The following is a 23,008-nucleotide window of genomic DNA, read 5'->3' on the forward strand; positions in this document are numbered from 1 at the left end:
TCTTTCCCTGAATGGATGGCCAACTTCATTTGGATTTAGAGGTTTTGTTTTCTCAGCAGGGTAACTACTATGTTTATGCCAAAGAAAAAGGGCACAAATGTCATCAATGCAATTCATTCATAGAATTATTTTATTTACTGAGCAATAAGTTACATTTTATCCTGTCTTTTTTGCCACTTGACATTTTTACCAAACAGGTTGTCTTATGGTAATATGAAGGGATTTTTGAAATAACTGGGGTGTACCATGTACAGTGGGGACCTGTTTTTACGTGTTGATTTTGACAGTGGTTCTAGTAGTGTGTGATTCCTCTAGAGAGCCTGCTGGACTCCAAGAGAGCTGTGTTTGGATGTAGGCAGTATTAAGTGCTGGCTCCTGATCAGCACTGGTTCCTCCAGAATCAGTAGGAACTTTTGAATTTTGTTTATTTTCTTTGAAGACAACTGTTAGGTGACTGAGAATCAGTGTCAGTTTCCAAAATAAATAGGTCTTCTGAAGCTTATTTGCCTTCTTGTTGCTCTATTACAGAGTATCAGAATGTTGGAAGCAAGTTCAGTCTCAACACTTGTGGCTCCATTATACTGCATGTGAACCTTGGGCATGTCTGTGAAGAGTATTTTCTAGTTCAGGGTGGTGTTAGAAAATGCATGGAAGTCCAAGAAAATAGCAAGTGTTTGCTATTCAGTGTTGTGACATTTCTATTTTCATTAATCTATTAAAAAGAAGCTCTAAGAAGCCAGGGTAAGAAGATAATATTCAATTCACCAATCAATAAGCAAAGAAGGGAAGAGGTAATAGATAAAATTTTATTTTCTGGTTATACTAAGGAAGAACAGCCCAAGAAGATTAAATGTGTATGTGTTTCAGACTTCAGGTGCATTTTTCCATTAAACAGGATTGCCTTCTCCTCTCCAGTTCTACATTAGCTTCCTCTGTGTACCATTTTATAAACAAGACCTATAATCCTGTCTTTTTCAGTGGTATCACAGATAGTGAAACTCCTCTGTACGTAGCACATGTTTGCCACATTGAGTTTATAGGGCATGCAGTGAGGTTAAGGACCCTTTCAGGGTACTTTTCTCCATTAATACAAAGTACTTGTTTTACTGTCTGGTAAAATCAGTTTTTTATTTTTGTTACATTCACCATCACGAGGAAATATTGAAATAGTTTTCCTGCCCCTGACTTTATCTCAGGGCATGTGGAGGGCAAGAGTTTCACATGCTGACTGCTGAAAACTTGTTTATGTGAATGTATTAAGAAAAGGTAAAATCAACTTTTTACAGCTAGAAAGTCAGTATGTAGTAAGCTCAATTACCTTAAATCGAGGTGTAGACTTCTTATTCAGAAAAAAGTTTACCTGAGTTTGCTGTGTCTTTGGCTTTCTTTCTAAATGCCTGAAGAGTAAAAGCTCCTTCTGTGAATGTCAAGGGATTTTGTAATGATCTCCCCTACTGATCTCAGTGACATATTCAGTTCTGCAGAAGTCATATAGTACATAAAAAAATTCTTTATCCCTTGGTTTTTTTCACCTTGGTGTTGTTGCACTGACTTTGGTGGTTGTTCAGAGTCCTAAGAGCCGTAATTAGTATCAGGCTGATTGGAGTAACCTATTTATGGTCTTAGAAATGTACTAGAAATTGTGCTTAGAAATGTACAGTAGGTGATAATACTGAAAATATTGTGTAGATACTGTTCATTACCTGGACTTCAATGTGCAGTGTTTTGTGGTCACTTTAAAGGCCAGGAAAGGATACAGGAGAACAAAGGGCAGAGAGCTACATACACAAATGAGAAGTACCACAGTACCAGATAAGTATGATTCTAACTTTAAAAAAATATTGAATACTTCAGGTAATTTAAAGCCTATCAGGCATGCATGACTGATGGAAAAGAGGAATAAAAAGAGCCAGATAGAAAACAGATATAAACTCACACACTACAATGTGAGAGTCGATTTCTAAAAACTGTTTGTTTCTATGAATATTTGAATTTAGCTTTTATTGAAACGTTTCAAAAAGGTGGAATGGCTTATTTCAAATTGTCCAATATTTGGCCAACATAAACTCCAGCTCTGAATTGTCCTCTTTACTATCATACAGTTTCCTGATTTTGTGAACTAATATCATTAACTACAGGGAAATAGCGCATCAAAATTCACTGTTTCTAGAAGGAGTTTTTTGTAGAAGGGGGGCTCCCACAAAAGACTTAATAAATTCATCTTACTTTGTCCTCTGCTCTACCTTTTCACTCAGTTCTATAATTTGTAACTTTTGTTCTTCCTTGCCCTCTTGATAGTTCAGAATTCCAAATCATTCTCTCCTTGCAGTTGCTGTCTGAATTCATTCGATCTGACTTCTTCAGTCTAATACAGGAAAGCTCAGACAAAGCATGTAATCTCATGTCTTGGAAGTTAGAAATCAAAAACATGTGTTTCAAGTGAGGAAGGGACTATCTCCATCTCGGAGTACCTGAACTGCTGCCCTAGGTGGCTGGTCCTGTGTCAAAAAGTGAAAAATCTGATAAATTTCCAACTGTCCTCAAGATAGCCAGTCAAAACCAGAGCTTTTAAGACAAGAATACTCTAGACTATTTCTTTTACTGAGCCACTTAAGGGACTCTGAATGTAAGGGAATTTGCTCTATGTGCATGTAGCATCAAAGGCAGTAAGCAGTCTCAGGGTCAGCTGTGCAGCACTGACTAGTTGGCAAATTGTCTTCCCAACCTGGAATGGCACCTGGGGCTTACTGTTTGCCATGTAGTTTTTAAGAAAACTATGCATTTATTCTTTTGGATCCATAATGTTTTAGAAGTGGTTTACAGCTGCATGTCTGTTCCTCTCTTCTCCTAGTTCTCTATGACTCTAACTTGTGTTTGAGTTGTTTTCTTGCTCTTTTTTCTTGAGCTGAAATGTTTTATCTTGTCATAAGAAGAGGTCCCTCTTGCTTTTGTTGTCTGTATTGTAACCTCAGTAGCTGAATTTGACGTACAGTAGTTGCTTACTTTCCAAGACAGTAGAGGTGAGGAAAAGCAGCAGCATGAAGTGGGTAGGTGCATCAGTGTAACATATGAGAGAATAGTGTGATGATAAAAGGCAATGAGCTTCTAAATAAGCACAGGGAGAATTGTGTGTGTTAGAGGGGGAGGTGTCTCAAAAACCTGTGTTTGTTCTCTTGAGGCTCCCGAGTGCTATAATTGAGTCAACATGTCAAAGTGAAGTTATGTGCTGAGCTTTGGGAGCAGGGAAAACTGCATCTTCTGCACATATGGGGTTTGGATGAACCCTATCTTACAGCGATAATAAGCACTCTGCTTTTGCACTGCTGAGGCTACAACTCAACAGAATAGCTGTCCAACCAAGTTGTATAACTGATGTCTCTCTAAGAATTGCTTTAAATCTTTGGTTGGGAAGCTATGAGTAATTGGCTTTGCCTTTGTTTCTGATGCGGCTGTGAACAAAGATAATTGAACGGAGGGGAAGATGACTGAATGCACTATTGAGATACAGGCAAAACAAACTGAAGGGGTCTTCCTTAATTTATTTCTGAGTCTCAGAGAAACAAGTACCTGTACATCTTGCCATATTTCTTATGGTTGGTGTAATGTTTTGGGGATATACTGACTTTTCTTTACTGTTGGATTTTTGTGTTTTAAATGGATGGAAAAGGGTTGATTACAACCCTTCGTCCTAGCGGTTTGTTGCAGCCTTTGGCTGTGTGACTTCATGCATGATGCTGCACTGGCAGCTCTCTCCTTGGCCATAGCTCACTGCAGCACTGCCCTAGGAATTCATATGAAATTGAAAGTCCTTTAAAGTCAATGTTTCCTTGCTAACATGTGAATTTTGTCTTGATTGGGTTTTATGTAGAATATCTACTTTTGGTGCTTTTGTATTTTATAAATCATGCTTACTGACATATCTGATGTTCCGATTGTTTCCATAGTGACAGCAATGGCAGAAACCTGAAAAAGGAAGGTGACAGCATTGTATTTTTAAGATGAACTGTTTTACAGAGGAATGGTTTGAGGGGGTGGGAATACAGCTGATTTTTTCAAGCAGTAACAGAATATATTTTTTCAAGCAGTAGTACTTACTTGGAGGTCAGAGAAGAAAGATTTGGTTTGATATTTTGGCATTTATTTGTGTGGGGAAGCAGTGAGCACAAGGTTAATCTTAGATAATATGAGGTGTTTTCAGCAACATCTCCTTTCTTGCTGCTCCAAAAGATGATAAAATCTTGAAATGCAGAAAACTGAAATGTGCAGATTATCTTCACAGGAAAGGTAGAAGTCAACATGCCTGTGAGAAAATGTGTAACATACTTCTGCTTCATAATTTCTCCCAAATTCATAAACAAAGTGCAGGAAGCTTTTAGCATTAAAATTCAGACACAAAGCCGTTAGTGAGAGCTTCAGCCTTCTTTTCTCCTTTGGTAAAATCAGTCAGTTGTCTTATTTTCTGGGAACAAGGCTTTATTACCTTTCATTACATATCATATTGTTTGCATTTGAAAGTAATATACCTTGAGAGAATATAGGCATTGGTTTAGAGTCCATGCTGCAACAGAGAGGGTTTTTTTTTAAAGTGTTTTGTAGGAGACACAAGCTTCCCTAACGTTCCCTTTTGTAGTTGGTGTTGATGCTTCTTCCTGTCGTGCAGTCACTTGAAGCAGTTGCCTGAGATGTGATGTATGCCCACTGTTCTTATATCAGCACAGGCAAGTGAGAGGAGATAATGTGGGAGATGCTTGTAAATTATGTCAAATATTTTCATTCAGAGACGTAACTTTTTTCTGTGAAGCATTGGTTAGCATTCTGGTTTAGTCACCATACCCGGAGGTATTTAAAAGATGTGTAGATATGGCACTTAGGGACTGCAAAGTCTACCACTTGGTTTGATTTAGGTGTACCTGACAGTGCCAGGTTAATGGTTGGGCTGCATCTTAAAGGTCTTTTCCAACCAAACAATTCTGTGATTTACAGTGTGCTTTTCCTGCCCACCCTGTCACAGTGCCTGGGATCTGTGGTCAGGTTTGGGACCTTGTGCCCAGGTAGTTCTAGAAAGAGCCTAGAAAGAATAAGTCAGGCTGTGTTGCCCATCTCCAGGTGGCAGACACATCCTCCAGCCCTGGGGAAATCAAGCAGGCTGACAGTAAGACACAGGTGCTACACTCTAATTTAACACATTGTTAAATTCATATTTCTTATGCCTTCCAGCCAAAATATGGCATCATACTTTAAACTGAATATGTGTTACATCTTATTACACTGGGGGAGAAGAAGCCAGCAGCTGGGAGTTTGTGTTGCTTTTTAAGTTGCACAAGTTACTTGGTTATCTGTGCCTTGAGGCCTCTTTGGTCACATCTGCATTAGTACCTCAGCTGGTTCTTCTATCATTGTGGTGTCTTGGGAGTGGAGTGAATAAAAATATGTAATTTATGATTCTTTATATTTATCTGAAGTGTTCTGGTCAGCTTGTTGAAAACTGTTTGATTCTGGTTTTCCATTCACCTGAAGAAAGGGGAAGTTTCCCAGTTTTTTACCAGCTGGGATCACTGTGTAAAACAGGGAAGTGATTAATAAATCATGGGAGAAGTTAGTTGTAGCGGAAAGGCTAAAGAAAATTGTCTCATCTGTTCTAATTAATGTCATCTTATTTTCAGAATGATACAAGTTTAAATCAGTTTCTTCTTAAGAGACAGGTTCATTTATAGATACTTAAATTGTTGAAATGCTGGCTTAGTGGAAAAAAAGATTGGTTAGTTGGTGTTATCTCCACTCCTTCACTGCTCCCCTCCCAAAAAAATCCCCAACTCATTGTTTTTGTATTATTTACACTGATGGAGTTTTAAGGCATTGCTAAGTGTTTTGCCTTAAGTAGTGTCCTGTGTCCCAAGGATACATTGGACATCACATGTATTTCAGTAGCATTATGAAATGTGGACAGAAACAGACATTTAGACATGCCTCTGCCATGTGAAACGTATTTGATTTCTTCATCTGTAAAACTTACAGGTTTAAATTCATAGCTTCTTACGATCCCCTTAGAATGAAGGGGTAGTGTTTTTCTTTTTTGCACTCCTGGTGATAGTAGTTAGTGCTGATTCATTGCTGTTGACCCCTCTGCTGCTTGTTGAAAGATAACTTTATTTGCAGAGGTATCATGGTGTGCTTAATTTGGCTTGCTGAATCTTTGTAGCTCTTTTAATCTTACATGAAATAGGCAAAATCTTAAAGGAAATTGGGAATGAAAAGAAAAAAAACCCCAAACCAAAACTAGCTATTCATATGTAAATGTACCTATTAAAGCCATAGACCATGTAGATTTAGCTAGTATTATATTAATTTCTTGAAGTAGAACTTTCCCTTAAATCTTGGGAAAACATCTGCAAGGAAGAAAGCATCTCTTCTTATACGTCTTTTGCTCCTGGTTTCAATTACAGGCAGCTGTCTGATTTATACTCGGTGAAAAAGCTAATTGTGCCCTTGTAAACTCTTTTAGTTTAGAGGAAAACGTATCTATTTGCATGAAAATGTTTGCATGTGGAATACTGAAAACCTTCCCTGCAGATACAAAATTGTAGAGTTCAAAATGTATACACCTTTAATGCTCTTCTAAAAGCTGTTCCCTCCTTGGCTGATAGCTTTTACCTTGCCATGTGTCATTAATGTTTACTGCTATTTTAAGTTCTTGGATAACAGATTGAGGTGACTATGTGCTGTTTTAGATGGCATTAGCCAAACAAATTGTTAGGACTCTTGCAGTCATTTGCTCTTTGTCTCTCAGGTAACATGAAACTCCTGTGATGGAAAGGATTTTGCATTTATTCTTTTTGTTTCTAAAGTAGCGGAGAGTTCCTATTTTATGAAAACTTTTTAAAACACTAATTAAATTACCCTCAAGTAGGTTAAAACTTCAGTCTTCACCTCTATGGTGAATAATGCTGTTTCTTTTGAAGGGCTTTTTATTAAAGTCTTATCTTTGATTAATTTTGTGGCACACTTGAAAATAGGAAACTATTGGGTTAGTATAATTTTGCTTACTAGAGAAATACGTTTTGAAAAAATTGCGAGCATGAAGTCCCCCTCTCCTGTTTTGGGGTGGTGTGTCTGCAGTGGGAAATGACTGGTAATTCAGTGGATGGTGTATTCTTTTACTGATGACACACACATTGTGTCATCAGGCCAGCTCTGTGTACTCTGTCCATACTCATTCCTACCTTGAAATCACTTGTATTGAGAACAGCTCAGAGATACTTCAGCCATGGTTGTCAATTTAAATCAAGATGCTTTGGCTTTCCAAAGTGCTGTCCTCAGAATTTTTTGAGGTCTGGATGATTTCTGTGTGCTATCCAATTATGTTTTTTAGCCTTTTTTATTTCCAGAAATCTTTTTAATATATGGTTTGAAAAATTCATGTGTAGTATTTTTTTTACTGTTTTGTCCTCTGAATCTTTGAGTATCTGTCTTTTTTGCTTGTTCTTTCTCACTGCTGCATTTCAACCAGGTAAAATATGAGTTTTATTCCAATATGCTCATAAGTGTAAATTTGTACTTTTTTTGCCATAGTTATTAGGAATTGTCTTTTGTTAAGATGGGATGAAATTGGCAATGTTGCACCAAAAAATAAATGTTCCTTTCCCACAGCAGATGAACTTTTGACATTCAAGGGAGCTTCAAAGCTGTTAAGCTAACAACATCATAAATTATTTCTGTGATGGTGAGTGCTTTCTGACCTGAAATCAAAATGGGTGTTTATTCATTAGATGGTTAATGTGTTGTTTAATCCCAGAAATAAAATTTCTTCTTCAAAAAAAACCAAAATATCAAACCCAAAAAAGCAAACAAAAAACCCCAAACAACCAACCAAACAGAACTAAAACACTGTACTTGAGTCTTTTGCCCTGTCAACTTGATAAATGCCCTTTTTCCTTTTCTGGTGTCATTATTCTGGGACTGAAAAGTACTGTCTTATATGAAATAGAAGGGCATTGAGGACCAGAAATTCTCTTGGTGAAGAGTGACTTGTGGCTGGCCTGCCAGTCCCTGCTAGGAATGTTTGCTGTTGTGTCAATTTATGGCACAGTATCAGTCTCTGTGAGTATGTGTGGATCTGAGTGACTGAGCTTCCCTCAGGGTTAGGAGTGGGAACAGGAAAGAATTTGGTCTCCACCATTTTCTCATATCAGGCAGTTTGGGGCTGGAGTGTGTCTCTGATGTATTAAACCACCTTTAAAGCCATAATCTCTGGGACATTGTAAATTCTGGCTTAGTCTTGGCTGTGTTGGTCAGTGGATGAATACTTAAAATGTGACACATTTGCTAGGGTTTAATGCAATTTTTTTTTTTTTTTTTTAATGTAGAATAGGATTGCTTGTTTCCCTGTTTTAATGTGGTATTTCAGGGAATAGCTGTAGAAAGCATTCTGCTGCTGAGTCATAGCACCTGGTGTACTGGGGTGCCTTGGGAAGAGCATTGCCAGTAGGTCGAAGGACATGATTCTGCCCCTCTACCCAGCCCTAGTGAGGCCACATCTGGAGTGCTGTGCTCACTTCTGGGCTCCTCAGTACCAGAAGAGATACGGAGCTCCTGGAGCAGGCCCAGCAGAGGGTGACATAGAGGATAAGGGGACTGGAGCATTTCTCTTATGAAGAAGGCAGCTATACCTTGTTCAGCCTTCAGAAGAGACCACTGAGAGGGGACCTCATCAATGTCTGGAAGTATCTGAAGGGAGGGTGTTGAAAGGATGGGTCCAGGCTCTTCTCAGTAGTGTCAGGCAATAGACGTGAGAGGCAACAGGCAGAAACTGATGCACAGGAAGTTCCACTTGAGCATGAAGAAGAATTTCTTTACTGTGCAGGTTATTGTGCACTGGAACAGGTTGCCCAGAGAGGCTGTGGAGTCTCCCTCACTGGAGATATTTCAGAACCATCTGGATGCAGTCCTGTGCAATGTGCTCTGGAATGACCCTGCCTGTGCAGCTGAGTTGGACCAGATGACCCACTGTGGTCCCTTCCCAACCTTACCCATTCTGTGATTCTATGTTACAGTAAAGTCACTTCACATGTTAATTAATTTTCTTGATAGGCATGGCAAAGTTTTCAGAGCAGGCATCTACTTGAAAAAGGTGAACTTAGTTCTAGGCTCACAGCAGTGGCAGCAGCAGATCTATTTGTTACCTGAGCGGGTGCAGTTCAGGATGCTGTGATGTGTCTGCTGCTGCCAGTGCTGTCCCAGTGAAGTTCACCACTGGTTCACTTCTCTGTAAAATTACTGTCAGTTGAGATGGTAGTTTTTGTAATGCAAGAGCTGTGTGGAGACCACCAAACTTGATCAGAACTCAAGTCAGCTTCATTCTCAGCTAGCCTGAAGCTATTGATGTACTTCAGCTTTTATTATTGCCTGGCAGACATACATGGTGGGCAGTCCTTTGAATCTTGGCTGTACTGTACTGTTTATTCTTCTGTTTTGGAAGCTGGATAAGGCCTTGATTCTGTGTGGGCATGCTTCACCCTTCCCTTCAGTACCTCTCAGTAGGGTGCCTTTTGAGATACTAGTTTTAGCCAATTCATAGTAGATTTGTTTCCAAGGTGTGTGTCTCTGTGTATGCCATTGTTGAGACACATCAACATTTCCCTTCTGGTGGCTGAAAGAGAACACACAGTGGGCACTGTGGTTGGTATGACTCTATGCTCTTGGACTAGTTTTTGTCACGTTTCTGAATATTGGTAACATTGTCGGTGTCTTCTTTCTTGCCTAAAGCATGCTGCTAGAACAGATTTCGGAAAGCTCTTCGTTTCTGTGAGTATAGTTTTTGAATCATAGGAAGACAAGTGGATAATGTTAATAGATGGCAACTCTTTGAAGTACATTAGAATCAACTTCAGAGAAAAAAAAAAATCCCTTCCCTGAGCTGCAGATAAACAACAATGCTTTCAAGCCTTCAAGAGGATCAAGGTGAAACTCAGTGAACAGCAAGCGCAGAGAAGATGATTCTGCTTGGTGGCGATTGGCAAAAATACATTCTTTCCTTTTTGTGCTCCTGTAACAAAGCAAAATAACAAAGTACTCTGAGATCGTTCAATGAAAGGAATATAAAAAGCTTTTTATGATAAATGCCCTGATCTTAATAGATGTGGGTAGAATGAATATATTTTAAATGGGATGGAAATATCTCCTTGGAATTCTGAAATATCTTCAAAACTAGCTGAAAAGAACTGAATTCATCTGATCATGTGGGTGCATTTAACAGCATTTATTTGCTTATGTAGAGTTGTAGGAGGCTGACATCTTCCATCTGAGGTGTGTGTCACTCCCACTTTAGTTGGCTTTAGCTGGGAGAGAGAGAATGGAGCAGTCTCATTTCTCATTTTCTTGTTAAAGTCTTCAGGAAAAAGGGAAAATAGTTCTAAGCCATGGACCTGAACTACGTTTCAAAAGGTAAATATGCCCCCCTTTGCCTAAAGAAAAGACTGTCTCAGGAAGATAAGTTGGAGAACAAGTAGCAAGTGACTGTAGGATTGTACCTGCTGAGGTCCCCTTTTGGTTTTTCCAAGAGTCAGTCTTGGAAGACAGAGGAGAAAATAAAACAAATTTTTTCAGAGGAGGAAGGTGATTTTTGAAAGCAAGAATGTATTCACATGGCTTTGAAATTATTGGTGTGGATAAAGGCTGAAATTCAGTGGGCAGGGTTGTGTATTAACATGTCTTATGGGTTGCAACGTCATTAATGGTAAAGACGTAAGAAATTGAAAGCTGCCTATCCAAAATTAAAATGAGTACAATGAAGAAAAATTCACAGTTTTTTAAAAACTATGATCTTAAACATATTTGTTGATACGTAAGGACTACTGGGAGAACTCAAAACAACTCTGCAGGTCACCTTTAACAAAAAGCTCATTGTATAGATAATAACATAGGTTATAAAAAAAGTACCACACCACCAGCATGTCCCATATACAATACAAAAGTGAGAACAAACTCCAAATTGAGAGGTTGTGGGTTTGCATGGGGGAGGGAGATTTAAATGTGTTCTTCAGGAAAGAATCAGTGTAAAGAACTGAGAAAAAATAAGATGGCAGCAGCCAGGATTTACAGAGCTTTTCAGTGCTTTGTTGGGTTATCTTGCGTAAGTGCTTTAGCCAGAGACTCTTTTCAGTAGCTGCATGGGGCCAGCTTGGAACACAAACGTGCATGAATCTAAATGTAATTTCCCTGTTGTGCACATTCTGGCTGTGACAGCTCAAGTTATGAATGTAAAATAGCAGGAAAAAAAGTTCAGAAGATGACCAGGCCTGAAATGTTAATAAGAATTGACTTACCATGAGATCCCTTGAGACTGGCAAAGGTGCTGCCCGAATTTTAAGTTTGTCTGCTTCCATGCTTCATTTTGGTGTGCCTTGGAAAAGAATAAATAAATGCCTTGTTTTTATCTGTGCATCTGAGTGGTTTGGCATAACAGAAGTAACAAGCATTTTCTTCCATGTAAGATGCAAAGCAGACAAAGAGCGATGTTAATCCTCCACTCCGGTTTGTGGTCAGCGCTGGCGCACAGACTGAATCGGCATCAGTGGCTTTGATCTGTAGACAAGAAGTACTGTACAGGGAATGATCGTATCTTTTCCCTTTCAGACAGTGCTGTTTTCTAGGGGGCAATAATCTGCAGTTTTCCCAAATTTCCAGTGTTCAGAAGGCATTTGTCTTTCCTCTGGGTAGGACTGGTGCAGAATAAGGGATTTCCTCCCCTCACATCAATACATTGCTCACAGAAAGGACACCTCATCATGGCATGGGACAGCTTGTCTCAGACTGTGCAGGCAAGGAAAGGGCTTTTCTCTCTTCTGCATGCAACTTGCACAGCAAAGAGAAGTTGCAAAGTTTGCAACTTTTCCTGCGTCTTCAACGTCAGATTTTCCCGGGTCTGTACTCTCTCTCTCTTTTTTTTCTCCAGCCTCCTTCCATCTCTTGTTACCATGGAGAATGAAATGCCTATTCCATTCAAGTTGTCGGCTGAATAGGTTTTGAGGTTGATGGATGGTGAGAATCTCTTACCCCTCCTTCTCCAAACACCGCCCCTGCCTGGTTCTTGACATTTCACTTGCCAGAGACTGGCAATCAGTGAGTGGGAGCTGAAAAGAAGGCTGGCAGTGTCCTGCTGAGATGCTCTTTCAGTTTGTGGATGAAATCAGCAGCCGTGAGAAGGTCTTAAGGACTTCGGTGCAGAGCCTTGTCCTCAGGCTGACTGAGGCATGAATGCTCACTTGAGTGCATGTTCTTGCTTCCCCAGAACACCCAGGGAAAAAAGGATTCATATGTGAAATTTGTTGCTGCTTATGACTGTTTCAAGGGGTGATGTAACCTCTGCAATGTAAAGGGAAAGGTAAGGAATGAATGAACACAATAAATGCTCTGGCATAATCTGTTCCTCTCATATATACCTCTTTATCCAAGTCCACATCACACCAGAAGTGTGTGAAAGCATTTCTTTGCTGCAGTCTGACTTGCGTGGTTTCCTGACTGCGATGCTGAAGTTAGCAGGAGACTCTGTGTTTAGTGGGATTCCAGCAGTCCTTGTATGCACTGACTGCCTACGTGTGGCATCGGTAGTGCATTGTCAAAACAGATTTCTGAATAAGGTACCTTTTAATAACAAATACATGGAATTGTGCATATTGGCAGGCCCAGGGTTGAAATATGATTTTGTTGATGTGCATGAAATGGAGCTGCAAAGCAGAAAAATTTAAATGATAGCTCTGTAAAATTAAACAGAAAATATTTCTTTGTTGTTATTTATTACTTTTCATGCAAGATAACTGTAGTTTTTAGAGGATATCAGGAAAATCTTCAGCCTATACTGAAAGGCTTAAGCCTGTCCTTTTTAAAGGAGGGGTTGTTTTGACTGATGATCACATAATGGTGGTTTGTGAGAAGTGAATACCTGGCATTGTTTAATAGATGTGTGGATTTTGCATCTGGAAGTAAAAGATGATGTTATGACATTAAAATTAAGTTCTGGCACTGTTTCCAAGTAGAAGCATTCCACAAACATATCATTGTTGAGAGAAGAGAAAATATTTTTGTGAGTTCTCTGCTAAAACACACTGTGTCAGGACTGTACCAGCATAGGAATTAATAGTGGTGCTATACCTTAGTGGATGGCATTTCAATGTTTTTGAGATCATATATGAAAATTTGTCCTGGGTGATTTTGAACAATTGTGCTTGATAAGTGACTGTGAACTTTCTTTCAATACATCTTTTCAGCACCTTGCACTGATAAATACTTCCACACCTTCTGTGTATTCCTGAACTTGCTAACCAATACATCTTTCCACAATACCACCAACAGCTTTTGCATCTGTCTTAGCTCCTCAAGAGTTCACTTTACATTTGATGCTTTATGTCCTGTTTGTTGTTGGATTGTTGTCTCCCTGCTGGAATTTTCCTACTGTGCAAATGCTTTTCCTGTTGTGCAAGCCACTTACAAAATGCTAGCATGTTAGCTGTTTGACCACTGGTGTGTTAGAAGGGAATTTTTAATTCCTGCATCAGAAAGGCGTGTGTATGTCAGTACATACAAAATAAATATATGAATATACCATCCAATTCCTTAAGTAGTTTATTGTAGAGATTGTAGTAGTATTTTTGTTCCCAGAGCCTGGGATTTCCTAGAGGGATGTGCACACAGAGGATTTGATTGCCTGTGACTTTCAGTCACGTAAGATAATACATGATAATATGCAGGGCTTTGATTTCCTGGTTTGAACCTGGTTGGCTGGGGTACTGCAGAAAAAAATAGATTTTCAAAAATACACCACTAGAGCAGCTTCTTTCTACTATAAATACATCACACATGTCAGGTGGAGTTGAGAGAAAGTGTTACAGAGAGGAAAAAAGGGGGGGAGTCCATTGGGACAGAGAATGATATTGTAGTTTGGGATTAGCTTCCTGATAGGAACTCAGCTTCGTGTAAGGGATGGGGAAAGACTGAGCATCTATTTTAACATGGTGATTTTGAGTGAGCAGCATCAGCATCAAAGTTATATGGGTTTTTCCATTTATTGTGTTAACCTGCTGGAGTTTTTTGATTCAGTATTATCTTCTTTATGAAAAAAATATACTCCTAGCATCTCACAGGTTTGCTTGAGATAAAATCCCGAATCTTTCTCTCACATTGTGAGGATTGTTATGCTAATAATTTTAGAGATTGTCAAAAATTTTTCTGAGTATTACTGACAGGATTCAATCTCTGAAAAAAGATCTTCCAGTTTTCAATATGGATGTATTTAAATCACTTTGTCTTCTGAAATTCTGCCTCTTCCCATCACCAAGATCAACCTTTACTTGATTGGGGTCTTTTGATTTTTATGTTTTCCCTGAGGAGAATTTGACTGACTTAATAAACTTGTAATTAGGCCATATCTCTGCTTCATTCCATCTGGTCTTTGGTTAAATTATTCTTGGAGAAATTCTCATGTCCCACTCTTTTTAGATTCAGAGTTGTTTGATTCCTTTTTCCTCTCCTCCTTTCATATCTGAATGGTAGCCAGAGCTTGTAATTTTTTTATCTTTCCCTTGCTATATAGATTTGGGCAGCTGGAGAACAATCCATCTCTAAACCTCCTTCTTCTTGCTAGATGTTTTATTTCACCTTTTCCTTAGTGATCAGTGCCTGTGTTTCTGTCCAGAGCTTTCCCGGGCATTGCAGCATGGAACTGACCTCATTTGCTTCAGCTCCACTCCTGTCCCTGCTGCCTAGTGCCCCAGACAGTGAGGATAGGCAAAGCTGTGTTCAGAACAGCTGGGAAAAAAAACTTGAGCAAGCAGCAGATTGAAGCTGTCCATCCATGGGTTTACAAAGACAGGTCTTTGGTGATTTGTACTTTGCAAGTTACCTTTGTAACCTTAAAGTCTGGAAAATTAATTTTAGTTTAGCTTTTGCCAAGGCTTCCTGCTTGTCCTGATTGAGTGAATTTTGAAGCCCTTTATTACAGGCTGGTACATATGCAAAGAATGAGCATCGTGCTCTCCAGTAACTCATTCTCTTATCTCAAGTGTCATTTACTGGAATCTCCTTACCTTTTGCCTCCTATAAAATGTAAACTGAATTACAGACATATAATTAAATCGGCATATTAAGTGTGTGAGGAATGAGAGGCAGTGGGAATTTTGATGGCCATATCCACAGTAAGAACGTTAAAATCTAAATCATCAGGTATCTAAACTATTTTCTAGTTTATTGAGAGCACTGATTGTATAAGAACAATTTCCAGCTGGATGAATTGTGTTTCTGTGCTAGGTCAGCCCAACAGGCTATCATTTCTCCTCACCTGGCAGAGCGGCTGCTTCATAAACCATGTGGCTGCTAGCTAAAAGACCCAGATGTGCAGTATTAGTGCTCATCAAGGAAGGGGACACTTGAATAATTATTAAATAGTTGTGAGATTTTGACTGGGGAAAAAGTGACAGTTTCAGGTACTGATGCATTTGCTTTTTCCTGTAATCCATGTCCAAGTCACTATGTTGCATTTGGCATACCTCATATTAAAACTACCTTGGTCAGTGTCTGAGACTGATTTTCTGCCTCATTTTTTGTGCATAAGCGTCAGGCACATAGTGTTGGTGCTGGCGTTATCTAAAGGTATCTAAGAGCATTTGCCTCTCTGAGATGAGGCTTTTAAATTTATTTTGTTTACTTTGTATTATGCATAGCAATTCAAGTTCCTGTTGTCTTGCCATAATCCAAATTTGGAACACAAAATTAAAATGAAAAACTGTAAAACAAAATAAAGCACAGAAGGCATGACAAGAAGTGGGATTGATCTCTTTAATGTAAATATTATTTTCTCTAACCTTGGATTTCTGAATAAGTGTTGATGTCAGTTTACTGTGAAGACCAGGAAGAGCAAACTGTTGTGAGATGGAGTCAAATTTGGGTGCAACATGAGAGATGCCCCTTGTATTTGAGTGGATTTGTGTAGTGCGTGTCTCACAGCCAGCTGCTGGCTCTTCTAGATTTGTCCCTGTGAAATCTTCTCCTTTAGTCTTGTTCCAGAGCTGTAGCACTTGACTCCAGTACATCTCTCTCCAGCCAGTCTGGTTATCTTTTGTTGGCTCTGCAGTGCTCTTCCCTGGCTGTGATACTGGATTGTTTTTCTATCAGTAGAGCAAAAGGATAGGAAATAGGCAGGGGAAGCGATATCTGAAACTGGTATTGGCTGCTGTTTTAAATGAAAGTTAACATTTTTCATAGCAGTGAGATACTGTAGGAGAAACAGGAGGGCACACTAGGGACAGGTCTTGAAAACACTGCTTGTATTTCAGTCTTGTTCAGGGTTTTGACTCCTAGAACACATTCAAAGTTAGTTGCCAGTTGAGAGTTTAGAAGTCTATATGGAAATAACCAGTGTTTCAGTTGCATAGTGATTCTTGGGATACAGGACAAGACATGCGCATGAAAAATTATTGTCTAATGGACTAGGACATTCTTTAGCCAGCCTTTTTATCTCCTGCTTTGCCCTTTAGTCTGTATAATAAAGATACTGTTTTGTGAAAGGTGATCTCAGACTGTGCTTCTCTTGGAAATCTCAGTGTTGCTCTCATCTGCCAGAGTTAAAACATTCCTGTCTTCAGCTCCTACAATCAGGGAGCTGTAGAGTGCATTCGATCAGCTCATAAGTCTGACTGATTGATAATAGATTTTGGTGGATTATCTGTTTGGATCAGTGCACTATGAATAGCCAGGGATGTGGGTCCACCTCTTTTGCTGGCAGCCGCTGACATTGCTTTATGCTCCTTGCAAAGCTGAACCCTGAAGCTCTTAATCCTCCACTTTTGGATAACCAACTGAACACAGCCTAGCCCTAACCCAGTATTACATTGCAGCCGAGTACAGATAAGCTGCAGTATATAAGCAGTATCTCAGTGTAGTACAATAGCTGTGCACACTGAGTGGTGATGTGAGTTTTCAGACTCAGCTGGACTGAGTATCATCTGCAGGAGTCAGGTCAACCCTGGGCTGAGCGGGCACGGCCATAGGTGGAAGCGGCTTCTCTTCCATCCTCCTCTGTCTTCTCTCATTATTTGCTCTCTCTTAGGCTTTGCCCCATAGGACTGACTACCTCTTCCTATTTCGTGGAATCTCAAACTTGAGTTTCATCTGTGTTTTGCAACCCCACAGATCAGGCATTGCTTGAGGTTAATCACAAACACTAAACCCATGCTCCCCTATGACATCCTGTGATGCCTCTGTTCCTGTGCAACACTGAGCAGCAGAAGCTGCCTGTACACAAACCAGATGTTAGTGACCTCAGCCAGAAGATATTAACTGGATTGGCAGGGGTGCTGGCCCCGGGTTCAGATGAGAACCAACAAGATGCCATCAGGAGTTGCCCTCGTGCCCTAACTTGGAAATTGTTGTTTGGACACTCTGCTTTGGCAGTTGATCTTCACAGATGGTTTGGATCTTTTATTACCTTCACCCAAACATGGGTTTTTTTGATTTATGGTGTATAAATGTATTTATACAGTAAAGGAGGTTGCTTCTAGTCCCATCTTCAGATTTCCATACTTTATCTAATAGTTGCTTCAGTTTAAAGAACGTGGGTTTGTTACTCTGGATCATGGATATAAATAGATGCCAGAAGCATGAGGCCTTATCAGCTGTGAGCAGCTGTACTTGCCTTTTCATTTTAAATCTAGACACTAAAGTACAGATAAACAACAAAATGTGTTTTTCTGGAAGGTAAAACTTTAAAATTTGTTGGAATTTGTTGAAGGTTGTTGCCTCTCTGCTTAAAGTAAACTAGCATTACCATTTTTGGGGAAGGCTCTGACCTCCTTGTTCAAGCTCAGAGTTGCAGTTCGGGGTGGTGAGTATTAACATCTGTAGTGCTTTGGTTTTGAAATGCCATCTGTGTATGGACAGTCATGCTTAACCTGGTATATTGCTTGCATATATTGGACAGCTTAGAGAGTTAAGTCTGATTTCCTTCAGGGTATCATCTTTATATACTCTTTGCAGAAGAGTATATTCTCTTGGGGAATGCCTGAGGATGCTGGCAAGTGAAGAGGAATATACACAGGCAAAGCTTTAGAGGACAGGATTTTCAACATATTGTATGGGGGATGTAGCAACAAATAACCTTTATTAGCTTGATAGGTTAATTTTCAGTATTTTTTTCAGAATTACTTTGTAGACACAGAAATTTGCTTTCCTTCCATTTAATTTTTGCAGCTAATGTTTTATTATTCAGGTAACAAGTTATCCATACTGAAATCCCAGGCTCAGATCTGGAAGCAGTACATAGGTTTTTGTGTGGCTCAGAGCCTGAGCTAGTTCACCTGCTGAGCCCTTGCCAACTTTGCTCAGTGTTAGAGCTGATGTCTCTGTTTTGTGCTTCTGAAACATGGGATGCTGGGAAGCTGGTTTTGAAGGTGCTGGAGGAGCATTCAGGAGCCAGCTGGGGTCGATAACTCTCAGGTTTAAACGAAAGCCCTGGCTCTGCAAAACTCTAAAGCCACGGAGCTGACGATAGCAGCAGTTTCAGGAGGGATAACTGGCGAATGAGTACCATGTATGTACTGTGATCCCTTCTGAGACATTTCTGGTGCAGTTTCTTATGCAGCTGCCTTTGTACTTCAGCTGAATCTTCCCAGAACCTGGAGTCCTGCAAAACGTGGTGCAAGGGCACAGGGCTTTGGCCTCTGTACTAAAGGGTTTGTGTGTTCAGGTTTTCCTGTTACCTGGCTATTCCCATCCCCCACTGTTCTCAGACAGTGGAAAGCCAAGTTAGTATGTTAGTGCTGGATTGAGGGCTGTATCAAGTAGTGTCTGACGAAGGTAAGAATAAAGTGCTTAGCTATAATTTAATCTTTACACTCTCTTGATTGTGTTACTTTTGAAATGTCATAAAGTACAAGTAATCAAGCTGAGTAATGACTCTTCAGGTTTTCAAGGCTGTATACTTTTAGAAATTACTCCTTTTCCCTGTTGGTATTGGCACTGAGTTATAAAAGTATTAGAATCTGTGCTGGATATCTAGCCTATGCACTATATAATAGTACTACAGTGAACAGCATTTACATATACATACATACTTTCAGATGAAAACACTGAGATACAGATTGAAAATTAAGAGGTTTTTTGTCTGACTTTTGGGCAGAATCTTCAGAGTAGGAAAGGATATAATGTCCTCATGTATGGGATAGCTATTAGTATATTAGGTCTAAGGGGTTTTCTTTTCAGCTTTTCTGTTTTGTCCAGTATGCTCTTCAAAGATCTAATTTTTGTGGCACAATTATTCAAGGAGTACCTGAGTATGATGATATGCAGGGGATACGAAGATGAAGCAGTAATCTTCTCCAGAGTGCACCTGTAGTTATTTTTGGCACTAGCTTGCTGTACTTTCAAAAGCAGAATCATTCATTTTCCTTCAAGTGATTTTATCTTCCAGAGCTCAGTGGGATGATTCTGCACAAGATACGGAGCTGTCACAAGTTCCGTCCTATGGGTTGCTTTGATGTTAGGAGCTGGAGCAAATGCGACTGTTTCAGAACAACAGATTTATTTTCTTATCATCACCTTCTGGGAACAGTGGTAATAAGAGATTATGACTTGTCTCCCAAGTATTCCCTCAAACATGCATCCCTGCCAGCTCTTTCTCAGCTATTCTGCAGGGCTCTCTCTGGCACCAGAAAGCACACATCTTCCAGCCGCTTTGCAAGTGCTCATTTCATGTTTCTGTGTGCCTCTCCAGTTAATAAAGTTGTTTTGAATGGGGAAATTTAGAAAGGAGGAGTGGCCACACTTTCTGGGTTTGATTTCTTTGTGTTTAATGTGACTACCTGTTTGTGGGCTGGGGCTGGCCACTGGAACGTGCTCCTTGTAGCAGAGGAGTGTTGCATCACCTCGGACAGGTATTGCAGAGCTCACTGCAATTCAGCTGATGCAGTTTTACACAGGATGGGGGGTTCTACATTAAATTGCAAAGTTTTGTGTTAAACCTGATGTTACTTTTCAGCAGAGAAAGACTCTGTAATCTATTTGCTACCATGCCCCAGGGGAGTTGCGCCTGATGTTACTTTTCAGCAGAGAAAGACTCTAATCTATTTGCTACCATGCCCCAGGGGAGTTGCAGGGACACTAACATCTGTGCTTGCTGTATCAGGCTGACAGCTGTTTCACGAGTCAATTGGTCCTTTTATCCAGTGTCTCTGAATAGCACAAGGAGTGAGGGCCCTGCACCTTCCTGCAGGAGGCTTTACAGGATGGTGGTTAAGTACTGGCATTAAATGAACCGTGGGGCTCCATCACTTCTCTTTCACTTTTGAATACTTCTGAGATCCAGAGCACTCCAGAAAAGTTAGGAGGCATGTTGGTTGTGAGGGGAAGTCAATAGTCAGAAAAACCCCTGAGCTTGGTAGGTGAGCAAAGATGACTGAAAAGATTGAATCATGGCTTTAGTGACTTAATATGGGATAGATAATCTGCTTCAGAGAGTATCTTGGAGATCCCCCAGCCTCAACCTTTCTACAGAATTACCATGTTGAGAGTAAGGGAGTATGATTTCCCTTGACTCTCTCTTTGTTTCTGTGCTACTTCCTTTTTGCTTATAATTAAAGAAATAACATAAAAACCCTTTACAATTTCCATAATTAAGAGCCCCCCCCCCATCAACAACAACAAAACCCCCAAAAAACATAAAAGGGAAGTGTATAGGAGCCTCATTCATCACCTTTTGTCACCAGACTTGATTTGACATCTGAGACTACAGAGAAACTTTGGCAAGTGCAATGATTTCCCGTGTGGGGGTAATAAGAGAGAAAAAAGCTGTCAGTTGAAAACAGCAGGAGCTGCATTAGCAAATATAAATTAAACAGATGGCTAAGATACTGCAGCTGTCACATAGAAGCTTCAGGAAGATTTTTAGCTTAGAGCTGCAGGAGGCTATTTTAAAAGGAAAGATGAAAACAACAACAAAGCAAACTTTAGCATGACGAAAGAGACAATAGAACCATTCAGATTATTATATGAAATTTATCTAGGATTGTGGTGTTGGTTTGGGATTTTTTTTAAATTGATGTTTTCAAATCTTAGGATTCTAAAATTAAGTTAGGATCAGCTATTATTAGATCATGTTCAGATTTTGGTATCGTGGGTTTGCTTGTTTAAAAATACTCTTCTGTACGAGACACTGGCTCTGACGTACTCTGGAAAGTAGGGAGAAGTGCAACACACATCATGCAGTTTTGATCGACAACTGTTTGTTTTACAGCTATTTCAAGAAAAACTTCTTATGAAAGAATTTATAAATAAAATGTTTCAGAAAAGCAGTGTGGAAAGTGTTAACATTTTGGTGGAGGAAGCCACCTGCATTTTAGTGTCTTGCATGTTCAATCTTAAGATAACTTTTTTCAGACACATTTTCAGCTGAGAAGTGACCATTCCTTTGTGAAAGAAGTGCTAGAACAGCACCCAAGTTTGTTTATTATGTTAAAGTACAGACATATGCTAAATTGAGCACAAGTTGGAAATTCTGTGCTGTTTCTTGGAAGCCAAAAGGCAATTAATTTTCTAAATGTTGTGTCTTAAAGTATTTTCCATCAGTTGGGACTGATGGTTCGTCATAGACTATTTGTGCATAAGCAGAGATTGTTATACTGCCTTTATAGCTAGGTGGTGATGTGAATTATGAAGTAAGTTCAGCTGCATTTGAAGCCTGTGTTTTACGTTCAAAGAAATAGTGTGCACAAATGGATTCCTAGGCAGGCTGATTGATTGTCCAGAGTTCTGCTTTTTGTGTTTGCTTTTTTACTGCAAAAATCTCAAGTATTTGTGGTTGACTTTTTAAATCATATTTAATATGCAAGAACTTCTGAATTTTGATTGTATTTCAGCCCTTGGTACAAAATTAGTGTGTCTTCAGTTCTGCATGTTCTTCAACTTGTGTATTTCTTTACAATAAATATCTTTAGGTACTGTTATATCTAATTCTAAACTACTTCTATATGGATTATTTGAGAGCTACCAAATCTACATATCAAAAAATAAAATCTTTTTTTCCTCTGTGTTTATCCTTCCTGCCATCATCCCCATAAAGTTTGAGTACAGAAGCCCCAGCATGCTCTGAAAGCTGGTGAACTTCCATTCTATTAGAACTAGGAAGTTCACTGACATATGAATGCTCTTTACTGGCTAAATCTTCAACCTGTCCTAGACTTTTTCCCATTCTTAGTGGCTTAGGACACAAATCATGATGGACATTAAAGGTCAAAAGCAACAGCTTGGGCTTGTTTATGTGAGCTTGATGAAAATGTATACCCTCATACTGTTCTGGTTGCTTTAGCTGTCTCAGTAGAAGTGAGCTCCTCATCATTTAACTGCATTTCTTTTGTGGTTGTGGCTTCATGCGTAAGTGTAGGAAAGAACAGCTGATGATGCTGAGTAACTGTTGTTTCTACCCTTCAGATTTCATTTCTACCCCTGCAGAAACTTTGCAGCGCTTATAAAGTCCAGAAAACTTGGAGGGAAAAAGCCTCAGCCTGAGTGTATTTCTTTTCTTCCATTTTTGCTTAAGAGAAACAAAGTTGGCCTTGATGTGTACTTGAACTAGAGAATTATAAATGTGGAATATCTTTGTCAGTGATGGAGGGATGTTTCGGGGTAGGTGACCTTTCCGTGGGAAGCCTGGCCTCAACCTCTACATATTTGCTCCTAGACTTCAGCTCCCAATGCTTTAGCTAAACTTTGCTGCCAGGACGTACACAGCACAGGGCAGCTGTGCAGGCAGGATCCAAGGCATACAGGAAGATTACACACTGAAATATGCAAGTTCCCCCTGACTTCTCCTCCTGGGAAGAAATGCAGGGATCAGCCAGTGTGATCAGAGGCTCAAGAGAGCTGACAGTTAAGAATGGATGGGAAGGAGCTAAAACAGAGAAGTGAGTTGGATGGGAGGAAACAGAGGGGCAAAGATAGCCTTGTCTTGAAAGGTGGTTAACCTTAAAGT

General features: G+C 39.7%; 1 protein-coding gene across 3 annotated transcripts in view; it reads left to right on the forward strand.

Moving 5' to 3' along the window:
* The window catches only part of NDST2 (N-deacetylase and N-sulfotransferase 2), a 107,296-nt gene that overhangs the window by 2,882 nt on the left and 81,406 nt on the right, over positions 1-23,008 (forward strand). Inside the window, exon 1 of one of the 3 annotated variants that reach the window (XM_017725888.1) lies at positions 12,161-12,379. The exons of the other annotated variants lie outside the window; for them this stretch is intronic. The gene's annotated coding sequence lies outside the window, so the exon portion shown is untranslated. Of the gene's footprint in view, positions 1-12,160; positions 12,380-23,008 lie in introns of those variants that run through there. 3 annotated transcript variants of the gene reach the window in all.

Source organism: Corvus brachyrhynchos, unplaced genomic scaffold (assembly GCF_000691975.1).
Source record: "Corvus brachyrhynchos isolate BGI_N302 unplaced genomic scaffold, ASM69197v1 scaffold61, whole genome shotgun sequence".
NCBI classification, from domain to species: Eukaryota; Metazoa; Chordata; class Aves; order Passeriformes; family Corvidae; genus Corvus; species Corvus brachyrhynchos.